This window comes from Chamaea fasciata, unplaced genomic scaffold (assembly GCF_029207755.1).
Source record: "Chamaea fasciata isolate MVZ Bird 193981 ecotype frontalis unplaced genomic scaffold, bChaFas1.0.hap1 SCAF_241, whole genome shotgun sequence".
Classification (NCBI taxonomy): Eukaryota; Metazoa; Chordata; class Aves; order Passeriformes; family Sylviidae; genus Chamaea; species Chamaea fasciata.
The window spans coordinates 26,984-39,688 of record NW_027094326.1 but is presented as its reverse complement, the minus strand read 5'-3'; positions in this window follow the sequence as shown (position 1 = coordinate 39,688).

Below are 12,705 nucleotides of genomic sequence, written 5' to 3'. Positions count from 1 at the left end.
TCCCACTGACCGGCACATAGATCTGCTGAGATCATGCATTGATGTTTGGTTTTCTGTATGGTACCTGACTAGATAGACAGCAGCTGGGTGACAGCAAAGAATTCCCAGAGGCAGAGGCAGCCTTCTTTAGCACACGGTATGGATTCTCATCTCTGAACATCCCAGAGATAATTGGAAAGCTCAGAGACACAGAGGGAATGAAAGCAGGGTGCCAGGGCAGGAGTCACTAGGAGGGGTTTTGAGACAGGTTTAGAGACAGGGATGTCCCAGATGTGACCCCTTAGGCTACATGAAGAGAAAGTCTCATTTTGGATCAAAGTGCTGAGGTGTGCAGGGCAGAGCAGTCTTGGTGTGTATTGTGTCACTTGTCTGTTGTGCACTCTGTGTCTTTTGGGTGTCTCGTATGGTGTGTCTTTTGACTTAGGCCTTTGAACAACCTCTTGGAAATGCTAGGCATTGTTCTTAACAGATCCTATTCCTTGGTGAGGTGCTGATGCCATTAAACCTTATGCTTCGACACATAGTAGAATCCGTCTCTCTTCGCAAGCATGCAGGCTGATGCCTCTTCAAGTCTTGTTCTGAGCTGTATCACCAGCTGTGCACCGCCCTTATCCGTTCCGGTGGATTAGGTCTTGTAAGAATGCCAAGATAGGTAGAGGATTCTGACCGTAGGATTCTTGGGCATCTGTCTCTGCGTCTTCTGGGATAAGTCATCCCGTTGGCATCTTCTTCCTGCAGGGTTCTCTGAGCCTGGTCAGCTCGCCTTCAGTCTTACCTCGGTCATCTCGTTCTTAGTTCGCTGCTCCTTCAGGGTCATTCTTCTTGCCAGAGGATTTGTGTCCCTGTTGTGTCCCCTTGTTTGTCCTGTCCTGTCTCACGGGTGTTGGTGTGTGTTTGGCCCGGAGCTGCTCTGCCTTGCTGCTCAGTCTGGGTGTATGGGTAATAGTACAAGTCCTGGGGACTTGAAATTTGTGATGTAGGGTGTAGTAGGGCTGTAGAGGGTATTCCTAGATTGCCACCAGGTGTCTGGAGCTGTCCAGTTATCCTGCAGCCCTTTGACTTCTGTCCCAGCTTTGTTTCAGATGCAGAGGGATGAAATCCATGGCGGAATGCCCCATCCTGGGTGAGGGGGCTCCCCCGAGAAGGTCAGTCACTGTTTGTGTTTGCAGTGGAGGTGTAAATGGTGGCTATGTTACAGCGCTGTTCTTTGTCGTTTTTTTTAGGAGGTACGGCCGGATATCAGCGGGCAAGGTGAGCAGTGATGGGTAGGCAGTAGTAGTTACTATTGCTCAAGTCTTATTTGCTGGTGCAACTCTAAGCATTCACTGTTCTTTTTTTTTTTTTTGATTTTCGGGTGTCCCCCTACCAGATGTACTGGCCCCGGATGCCAGAGGCCAGATGGGTGCAGCATTAAGGTATATTTGTGGCGTGCTTCAGTCAGAGCTGGGAGGTGCTGTTTCACAGCAACTCGGCGTGATTTTTTGCTTTGCGGGTGCTGCTGCTGTCCTAGGCGTGCCAAGGAACAGAGGGAGCTGGTGAGTCGGCCTTTAGGCAGAGTGACCCACAGGTGTGCGCCGTGCTCAGCACGTACCTTTTCCTTTTGCTGGGTACGCTCCCGGCAGCCTCTGGAGCGGGATGAAGATCTGAGGGGGAGCCACGACAGCGGTGCTGAGGAGCCCCGGGGATTACTCTTCTGGAGGGGGATAGTCGCATTTTCTGTTTTGTGATCCTAGGTAGTGTGAGGAGGTGTGGAGCCAAAGTTTGGGTACAGCGGCCCTGAGGTGGACGCAGAGAACCTCTGGACGTCCACGGTGCTGAGATGTTCGTTTCTGTCGAGGATGCATTTCGCCTGCTGGTGTTCCAAAAGCTAAGTGTTGGGGCTGGCGGTCGGGAGAAGGGAGAAAACCTTTTCAGTCTTGGGTGGTGATTTAAAGTTACCTTACAGGAGAGGGCCCTAGTGGGATGGTCCCCTCAGGATTAAAGGGTGAGGGTTTCTCCTCAGCAGCACCAGAGCCTTGGCAGGGCAGTTCTGACCCATCTCCATGTTCTAGGGAGTTTGACATTGTTGGTCTCCTTTTAGAGTCCAAAGGGTTAGGGTGCAGCGGGGGATTCCTGGCCCAGCACACCCTGGGATCCCTTTCCCAGGAGCATCCTGTTATAGGGCAATGCTGATTGCGAGGTGTACGGTAGTAGGGTTCAGCAGGGGGGGGTTTACAGTGACACACAGAGGCTGAAGGAGGGCTTGAGAGGTAAAGGACTCGAGGGCTAGAGAGCACACAGTGAAAATCAGGGGTACAGGCTAGGATACAAGTCAGAGTACAGGTATACTGGCCCTCACAGCGCTGCTACCAGCACGCTTTCCCTGAGAGCAGGTGCAGGCAGCAGCCCTAGTGCGGGAACGTACCAGACGCTCTGACATGTGCAGACACGGCCAGGCAGGAAGCGATAGTGGGGAGCAGGATCCAGCAGGGCTGGGGATAACGGGGGTTTTCCCGCCCCACCCACCCTGGGATTCCCCGTCTCTCCGCAGCCGGTGGAAGTGCTCCTGATTTCCCTCTCGGGGCGGCGGTTGGTAAGGCTTCGTGCCTTTGCCTGTGCAAAGAGTTTGGCTCTGTCAGCCTCTGCCCTGTCTCAGGGCCACGTTTTTTAGGGTAGGCAGGGAACAACTGTGGATGTACCTGCCCTGCTTGCAGGACAGCTCTTGGGACACTAACGGTGTAGAGCGTCCCCGCCTTGAAGGTGTAGGGCTCTAAAGAAGTAGGGTTCAGAAGGGGGGAGCTTATAGTGACACATACAGAGGCTGAGGCAGGGCTTGAGAGGTAAAGGAGTCAAGAACTAGAGAACACACAGTGAAAATCAGGGGTACAGCCTAGGATACAAGTCAGAGTACAGGTATACCAGCCCTCACAGCACTGCTGCCAACACTGTTTCCCTGAGAGAGGTGCAGGCAGCAATCCTAATGGCAAGGCAATGCCAGAAGTCCTGAGAGGTGCAGGCAGTACCCCTAAGCTAGGGCCAGACAGGAAGTTCCCATGGTGGGGCAGAGTCCACAGGGTTGAGGTTCACTGGGGATGTCCACCGTGCGTTCCTGTCCTGCCCCAACCGGGGATGCTCACACCCCTAATGGAGGCTGTGGTGGGTGGGCTCAGTGCCAGTAATGCCTCTAAGGCTTTGGCACTGTGAGTGTCAGCCTCTGGACGCAGCTGAGGCGTGCTGCCCGAGGACCCGGGCCTTCTTAGGAGATGGTGAGTAGCAGAATTGCTGGTTTTTGGCTGACGTGCTGCTAAGATTATGCTTTGATATTTGGTTTTCTTGATTGTAGCTGACTTAGGAGACAACCGCCCGGCAACAGCAGGAATTTCCCTGAGGGAGAGGCAGCCTTCTTTGGCACCTGGCGTGGATTTGCCTCCCTGGACATCTGAGAGAGAAGTGGAGGGCTTGGAGCCCCACAGAGGGGATGAAAGCGGGGTGCCAGGGCAGGGGTCAGTGGGAGGGATTTTTTGAGTCAGGTTTAGAGACAGGGATGTCCCAGATGTGACCCCTTAGGCTACATGAAGAGAAAGTCTCATTTTGGATCAAAGTGCTGAGGTGTGCAGGGCAGAGCAGTCCTGGTGTGTGTTGTGTCACTTGTCTGTTGTGCACTCTGTGTCTTTTGGGTGTCTTGTGCTTCATGTCTTGTCCCTTAGCCCTTCGAGGGGCCTATTAAAAATCCTGGCATCCGTCTTAGCATATCTGGTCTCTGCCTTCCTCGGCCAGGCGTCTTTGTTTCGTGTTCTCGGACACACGCGTTGGAATCCGTCTCTCTTCGCAAGCATGCAGGCTGATGCCTCTTCAAGTCTTGTTCTGAGCTGTATCACCAGCTGTGCACCGCCCTTATCTGGTCCGGTGGATTAGGTCTTGTAAGAATGCCAAGATAGGTAGAGGATTCTGACCGTAGGATTCTTGGGCATCTGTCTCTGTGTCTTCTGGGATAAGTCATCCCGTTGGCATCTTCTTCCTGCAGGGTTCTCTGAGCCTGGTCAGCTCGCCTTCAGTCTTACCTCGGTCATCTCGTTCTTAGTTCACTGCTCCTTCAGGGTCATTCTTCTTGCCAGAGGATTTGTGTCCCTGTTGTGTCCCCTTGTTTGTCCTGTCCTGTCTCACGGGTGTTGGTGTGTGTTTGGCCCGGAGCTGCTCTGCCTTGCTGCTCAGTCTGGGTGTATGGGTAATAGTACAAGTCCTGGGGACTTGAAATTTGTGATGTGGGGTGTAGTAGGGCTGTAGAGGGTATTCCTAGATTGCCACCAGGTGTCTGGAGCTGTCCAGTTATCCTGCAGCCCTTTGACTTTTGTCCTAGCTTTGTTTCAGATGCAGAGGGATGAAATCCATGGCGGAATGCCCCATCTAAGGTGATGTGGATTCCCTGAGAATATCAGTCACCGTTAAAGATGAGAGTCGCTTATGTCAAATTTATTGGCACTCCAGTGCAGGCCCCTTGCATTTACAGTTTCAAACAAGTGGGTCCCTTGGCAACCGTCCTGGGCAGCAGCTCGACCCTGCTCCGGGCTGGGCTGAGGGAGCAAACACTTGGGGCTGGCACTGCTCCATAGTGAGGGTACTTGTGAAAACACCTGGATTGTCCTGGATATTTTTTTGAGCTTTCTACAAGGTCTTAAGCATCAACTTTGTAAACATAAATGGCAAGGACTGAACACATGAGGCGCTGGAAAATTATACACACCAAAGACACCCTTTTTTTAAAAAATAACTCGGTGGCTTATATGTTAATTTTGAGACTCCTTTTTGGCCAGCTTTACTGTAAAAGAATCTCATTTAAATTTAGTTGCTTCAATGAATTTTTTGTACAAATATGCTCTAGTGTCAGGAGATTAAAGCAGTAACACCAACATGCCCCCTCTGGAAGAAATTTCTGCGTCTCTTCAGACCTGCTGGTTTGCAGTAGAGTTTGAGCACATTTTGCTGCAGCTTTGGTTCTTAATAAGTGTAAGTCGATGGATTGCTGGATGATTTCCGTAAGTTCTCCTATTTTGTAGGAGCTGCACGGTGAGGTCAGAATTCTGAGGGAGGCCCTGGCAAAGCTGCCAAGGGCGAAGAACATGGATGATCCAGGGGCTTCTCCCACCTGAGTTTCTCCTGGAGCGTGCTGTGTGTCATGCCAGATATTTAACCCGGGTTTGGGGTGTTCTCCTGCAGTCCCAGCTCTAACTGCTGCCCCTGAGCCCAGGCCTTGCTCTGTCTCAGCACTAAACCTGGCAGGTGGGTGTGCTTTTCCAGCCCTTTAATCCCACAGGCAATCCCAGATTCCCGGAGCTCCCCGAGGCACAGCATGGACTTGCTCCCTGGGAGCTGCACTTCAGTTTGCCTGAACCAAGGATGGCCTGCCTATGTTTGTAACTTTATTCCTGCTGTTTTTCCTTTTCCAGGTTGTTGGCAAGAAGGAGAGAGCCAGTAGGAAGTGAAGCCATTGGAAGGCCTTATCCCAGTCCAAGGTTCCCACTGGTCTCTCTGACTCCTGGATAATTGCCTGACCATAACCAGAGACTCTCAGTTTGATTTCCTGCCTTTTCCAATAAATCCTTGCTTTCAGCTGGAGTGTGTTCATGGTATCATCCTCCTCCTCTTCCATGGATTTGTAAATAAAATTTCTGGCTTTTGTTGAGTCAAATTTTTTTATTGCAGGAATTGTGGCTCTTTTGTTCCACTGAAACTTCCCAACTCTGCTCAGAGTTTCAGATATCAAATACAAGTAAGACTGGAGTTTCTTTGGGTTGTTACTCCCACAAAACACAGATAATTTTTGGATAGGAGTAACTAGACCTGTTCAATTCCCCCTTCCCTTTAAACTCAGAGCAGAGGAGGCAGATTTTAAACCATTGTTCCATGAACTTCCACCAACTTGATGACTGTTCCAAAAGTTTTCAGTGTTAGAAATTCCTGAGCTTGTTTTCCAGGCAAGCTGGGATTTAGAGATTATTCCTTCCTTTTATTTGATGTTTTTTCTCTCTGCTTCTAGTAAGGGAATATTTATTTTTTCCAAATTTCCATCCTGATTAGAATTTTTGTACGTCTTAGAGCACATTTCCAAGGAAATCTACCAGATGCATGTTGGTAAATCAGAAGCTATTTCACACTATTCACCACCATGGTGCCATTTTTTTCCTTTCAACCCCCTAACATGGCTAATTCTACCCATGCACAGTATTACGAGCCGTAACTTGGTGTCAAGGTGTATTTCAGAGGTAGCAATAAAACAAAGTTGACATTATCTTTTGTAACTCTCTGCACCTCCTTGTTTACTAATAAAGAAATCCAGAACAAAACAAAGAGAAAAAAAAATCTGAAACAAAAGCCCCTACAACCACCCCCCCCAAGAAAGAGCACAGAAAGAGAAAGTATGCCAATATTATTTAAATAAAAATCAAATCTATACCCCTTTAGAAAACCAGGCTCATTTATTATAAATAATGGTGGTTCTGATGTGTTAGGTAGATGAATTCATATCATTTAAAATATAAACAAATAAACACAAATTTAAAAAATAAATACAAAAATAGAAAAATATAAGGAACAAAAATAGAAATAGAAAATACAAAAAATATCCATTATATAACTAATTACAATATTGCATGTGAGATATATTATAATATATATAGTAGGTGTAGATATGAATATAAAAGTTAAATGGTAATGATAAAATATAAAAAAAATAAATACAAAAATTTTATTTTTTGTGGAACAAAGCTTAAACTAAAGGCTTTTTTGGGTTGAATTTTGTTAGAGGCAGGATGTTTGAAGTTGTGGTTGAGGGTCTTTTGGGGCATTTATTTGAGAGGATTTTTGGCCACGTGCTTTTTTGCCTCTGTTCTCTGCCTGTCCCCTATGCGTGTCCCCGGCCGAACTGTGCGGCAGGGCTGTCACCGTGTGGACAGAGAGTGGTACTGCAGCGATCCCCCCCGGCATCCCCGGGCCGAGCTGTGCGGCAGTGCTGCCGTCCTGTGGATAGGGAGGGGCACTGCAGCTGTCGCCCGTCCCCGAGGTCCGTGGCAGCCCCGGGCTGTGAGCTTGGGGACAGTGCTGCCGCCCGACCGTCCAAAGTTTGCGGGAAAATAGGCGGGAAAAATGCAGAAACCCCGGGTGCATGGCAGGCAACTGCCTGTGCGCGACCCCGACCACGGCGCCGCCTGGGCACAACTTTACACAGCGTTTCCAGGTGTGCGGACGCAGGATGTGGGCTCGGCAGTGCTGTGGCTGTGTTCAGGCAGTCGAATTAGTCAGGTGCCTCTTTAAGGCGCCGGGGGGCCTTAGGTATGCCATAAAAAAGATGGTGGGACGACCGTAAATGGCTTCACCCACAACCAAGACAGCAGCAAAGAAGGGCAGAGATCATGTGATGTCACTTCCAAGATGGCGGCTCGGCACGACGCGCTTGACCTTCCAAAGACGGCGGGAAAAAGGCAAGGACCCCGGGGGCGTCTACCTGACTTGCTTGTGCCCTGCCCCGACCACGGCGCCGCCCGGTCGCGATTTTCGGCGTCATTTCCAGGTGCGCGGCCACGGGCTGTGGGCTCACCGGCGCCACGGGTGGGCGGGAGCCGGGCCGGCGCTGACAGGCAGCGGCGGGGACGCCTCTCTCTGCCGAGGTCCTGCCACTGCCTGTGGCCTGGGCGTGGCCCTTGTGCCGGGCGCCCGTCCCGTTCCCCACGTTCCCGCCGCTCCCCGCCGTCCCCACACGCCCCTTCCTGCAGCCCTCCAGCCCCGGAGAAATGGAGGAAAACACAAAATCATTCTGGCAGAACCGTCGGCGGAGCTGCCCCGAGCCGTCCCCGTCCTGTAGCCAGCATCAGGAGGCAGCTGCTCTCTGCTGCAAAGCTGAGCGAGGCCGAGGTAAGCAGAGGGGTTGTGGGGGGGACGCTCCGGTTGTCCGGGCAGGGCTTCCCGGGGACAGTTTCAGCTTCCCGCAGCTCTGGCTGAGGGCTGCAGGGAGTCCGGGCTGAGCCAGCTGGGAGCGGGGTCTGCTGTTCACATCCCCCCGGGAGCTGCCACTGCCCGAAGAGGGCTCGCTAGAGCCTCGTGTCCTCTGTGTGTGCAAGTTTTTGATCGGCTTTGTAGCAAATGTGGTGTTTCAGGCTGGGTGCGCTGGGTTCCCTGGGTGGGAAATACCTTGAAGTAGCCAGGCTGAGCAGTTGCTGAGAATTCCAAGCCTGGGATTCTTGAAACAATGTTTGAATAGCTTATCATTGACCTGAGGCAGTGAGTCAAGTCCGTTTGTTGGAGTGGCAGAAATGATGCCACCTTCTTCTCTTCACAGAGGAGCACATGTACATAAAGGTAAACAGATTTCTTCTGTCACATCAGTACTCGGACCTGAGGAAAGTACCAGTTTTTTCCAGCTTTTCTACAGTTTTGATTCTGAGGTAAGTGTACCGTTTTAGGTATCCAGTAATTCTTCAGAAATTTATGGAAAAAGGCCATAAAAATACATTGAAATCTCATTCTCCCCTCGGTGGTTATTTAGAAGCATCTTTCTTTTGTTTCATATTGGAATTTAAACTGCTATTCCTGTGGTGGCTTTGTTGTTTTCTTCATACTAACACACAGTGAGTTGTGCTGTGTATGCTCTGTGAGCGCAATAAACAGCATATTCTGCCCCAGCTAGCTTCCATTCATCTCTGAGTTTAGATTAGTAATGTTGAGTTCCACTGAAGTGTTTTAGGAATAGCAACTTCCCAATTTCCACTCCTTCCAAATTTAATCCCTAACATCCATCAGGAACAATCAGTCTGCAGCCCAAACATGCAGTGGAAATGGAATTGTAGAAGTTCAGAACAAGCTGTGGTAAGCCCTGAGCTGGCACTGGCAGGGAACCAGGTTTTATGCTCTTAGGGGCAGTTATTTTTTGGAAATGCCTAAATGTCTGATGGTGGTATTTTTCTTTGCGGCTTCCAGTACAAAGCACAGCGTGAGCAGATCCTTGGATGTCTTGGGGAAGGGCTGCGTGACAAACATTGCGGTGAGCTTCATGACTGCCAGAGGATTTTCCAGGTCATTCTCTGCTTTTTCAACAGTCCTTTGTGTGATGAGGGCTCCCAGGTAAGAATTTAAAAGGAAAGCACCGAAACACCCCAAAGCACAGAAGTTTGCATGGCTTTGAGATCTCAAGCACAAAGTAAAAAGGAGCAGCTGACTCTGCCTCCGTCTTCTTGAAAACCTGTTCCTTGTTGATTTTCTGGATGTGTGGAGGGGGAAAAAAATTGCTTATGTCTAAACTATGCAATATATCTAAGACATATTGCTTATGTCTAAACCAGTAAAACCCTTATCAACTGGAACAGGTTGCTGCCATCACAGAGCCTCACGTGGGCACCGTGCCTTTGTGCCTACAGTCAGGGCCTTTTCTTTTTTGGGGCTCTCCATTCCCCAGGCAGCACATTTGTTACCTGAACTGCGCTTCAGCAGGAGGGAAACTCATGTGCCAGTAGCTCTCAGGTTTGGGAGCATCCACCCTGAGTATTTCAGGTATCAAAATCTTGGACAAAAGGACAAAATCCTCTCGCTACCTGGAGACTTCTTGTAAGAGTAGCTTTGAACAGAGAATGTCTTTCCTTCCCTGGAGTTGCTGAGAGCAGGTGGTGTTCATTTCACCTTGAAGTTGATCCAGTTGCTAATTCCAAGTTAGATAATTAGATCTTGATGGTAAAAGAACAAGTTATATTTTCTGTTTCAGAGTTGTATGCTGGAGATATTCCAAAGTGCTGCCCATGCCAGCAGAGCTGCCTATGAGCTGATCCAGGATCACAGCCACCTCACATGGGTCCTGCACAGCTTAGAGAAAAGGTAAGCAGAGAAGTACAGGAGAAGTGGGAACAATTTGGCTGTCCACGGTAGAGTAATTGCATGACTGAGTATGAAAAGTGACAGGCAGGGAGCCAGACGCACCAAGGGCTGGACTGGCACAACTTGCTGAACTCTGAAGTGTCCCTTGTGGTTTTGAAAACAGAATCAAGATGCTTTCAGGTTGTGGTAGGAGGGATGATGGTGGAGGGGCTTCATGAATTGAAAACCACTTCCTTGAAAAACTGAGAAAGCAAAATGGCACTTTGGAATTTAAAAGGTAAAGACACTAATACGAACACCCTCAATTCACATCCTGTCACAGGACCTGCTGCACAGGAAGTGGCACAGTAATGGCTTTGAGCTGTCTAGAACATTCCTCCTCCCCTTGCCTCTCCCTCACATACATTTACATCCACCAAAAATCTCTTCTGCACAGAGCGCCCTGACAGTTTCAGGCAAGTGCACTAGGATATGGTCGCCTGTAGGTGATGGACCAGCTGCTGGTGAGGATCTGCCTTCCAAACGTGGTTTTCTCTTTTGTTTTGTTGTTGTTTGGTTAGTTTTGGGGTTTTTTTCAGGTTTCTGGAAAACAAAGTGATAAATAAAATGATTTCCTTACTCCATACTCTGGGGCTAACAAATTTAGATGAGAGAAAACAAGAATCAATCCCAGGTGAAGAGGAAATTTCTTCCTATTCAGCTTGTAAATGAATTTCTGTATGTTTTGGCCACATTAATCAAACGTATTTGATAAGTACTTTGTTTTAGTCGGTTTGCATTTCATCCTCTGTTTAGTTTGAATTCTATTAAGGCCAGGAGGATTTCTTTATCTCTGGTAGATGAATGGCTTTTTTCACCCTCAATTTGTGTCTTGAGTAGTGAATTTGGGTGTTATTTCTTTGAAAGGAGGATTTAGCTATTTGAATCCATGGGGAATAAAGTAAGCCTTCGGGAGCTTCTCTCACCTCCAGGCCGGGGGATCCAGTTTGGAATAGAGTTCCAGCCTGGAGTGTTGGGTTAACCGGAGCCGCAGGAGAAGAGCCTCATGCTATCATGGTCAGCAAATCTCGTTTATTTCAGGTAGCATACACACATTTATATCTTCTATAATCAGCTCATACATATTGCAAAAGTTAAGCTCAGGATTGGTGCTCAGACTAAAAGTCAGCTACGCCTCTTTCTACATTTCTTTGTGGTTACATAGTTTGAGTAAGTTTTAGTTTTACCGTGCTTCTCCCTCATATCTTTCAGCTACAAGGTCTTGTTATCGTATAGCAGCTGTGCTCAAGGACATACGAAGCTTACTGCCTTGCTGGTTTTCATGAGAGTGCCTGTGTGCTCAGCAAAGCTCTCTCATGTCTGCGTGACCTTTTGCAGCTAGCCAGTTATCAATCACACTCTCCACACTTCCCCCGTTTTCTTTTACTGCTATCATTGTTATCTTAAAATTATCAAACATTGACAATACCATACGCTGCAAACATTGCAACACACAAGGCAAAACTAAAAGCAAAACAACAATTACAAGCAAAATCACAAGCACTACTTGTATCAAATGTTTTAACCAGCCTGTAATGTGCGCTGAAGTTGCATGAAAAGTTCACTCAGTCGGGGGTTGTTAACTTCTTTGAGACTTGCGTTATAATTCTGGAGACAACTCCCACTACATAAAGTGAGTCAGAAACTACATTAACAGGTTCTCGGAAGGTTTGAAAAGCCCATATAACTGCCAATAGTTCTAACGTCTGGAGATTGTCCTGTGGGCTTGCTGGAATCACATGATGATGCCACTGGCCTGCCTTGTTCCAAGTAGCTGCTGCTCGGCGGGAGCGCTTTCCTGCATCAGTAAAAGCTGTAATTGCGTGTGGAATAGGTTGGTCTTCTCTCAAAGGTTTAGTAATTAATTGCCATTCTCCTAGCCAGTGCAATAATTTCGGTTTAAGAGGGCCTGTTGTAACAAAACTCAGTGCTTGTAGTAATGCCTCTGCCAATTCTGCGGAGTTGAGCAGAAACCAGTCCAGAGACACTTTTTCCATAGGTAGATGTATCACACTAGGTTCCTTGCCACTTAGCTCTATTGTGCGTAATCGGCCTTTCATAATTAACAAGGCAAGTTTTTCAATTTTTTGTGTAATTGTTTTTCTTTGCTGTAAGGGAGGGCTAATCCATTCCAGGACCCCCAAGTCCTCCATATTTCCTGGCCTCTCCCCCGTTTTCTTTTTCTGCGTAATAGCTCCTAGAAGGTGATCTTTGTTATTCCAAATAGTCAGTGAAACAGAAAGGGATGGATCGTACCTGGTGACAAAGCCATTGGCAACACACCACAAAATACTTTGAAGGGCACTGATTTGGTCTGCAGAAAGTATAACCGGAGCACAGGGGTCCGTGCCTTTTAAGAGGGGGCGCAACGCTTCTAGAAGGGTGTTAGGAATGCCAACTACAGGCTTAAGCCATTGGAGGTCTCCCAATAGTTTTTGTGCTTCATGCAAAGTGGACGGTGGAGCCTGGATGGTAAGTTTTTGCGGGCGTATTTGTCTCTGTGTAATTGTCCATCCCAAATACTTCCATGGTGCATGGGTTTGAATTTTTTCATCAGAAACCATAAGGCCATAATTTCTCAACATGGCAATGATGGATTGTACCTGTATGACTGTAAAAGGCGAGCTTTGGGCAAACAAAATATCATCCATGTAATGGTAAATAATTGTTTTAGGCATCGCTTGTCTAACAGGTTGCAGAGCTGTGTCAACATATAGCTGACACAAGGTAGGCGAGTTGCGCATTTCTTGTGGCAAAACTGTCCATTCAAAGCGCTTATCAGGTTCACCCCTATTAAGGGAAGGCAAGGTAAATGCAAACCTCTTAGTATCC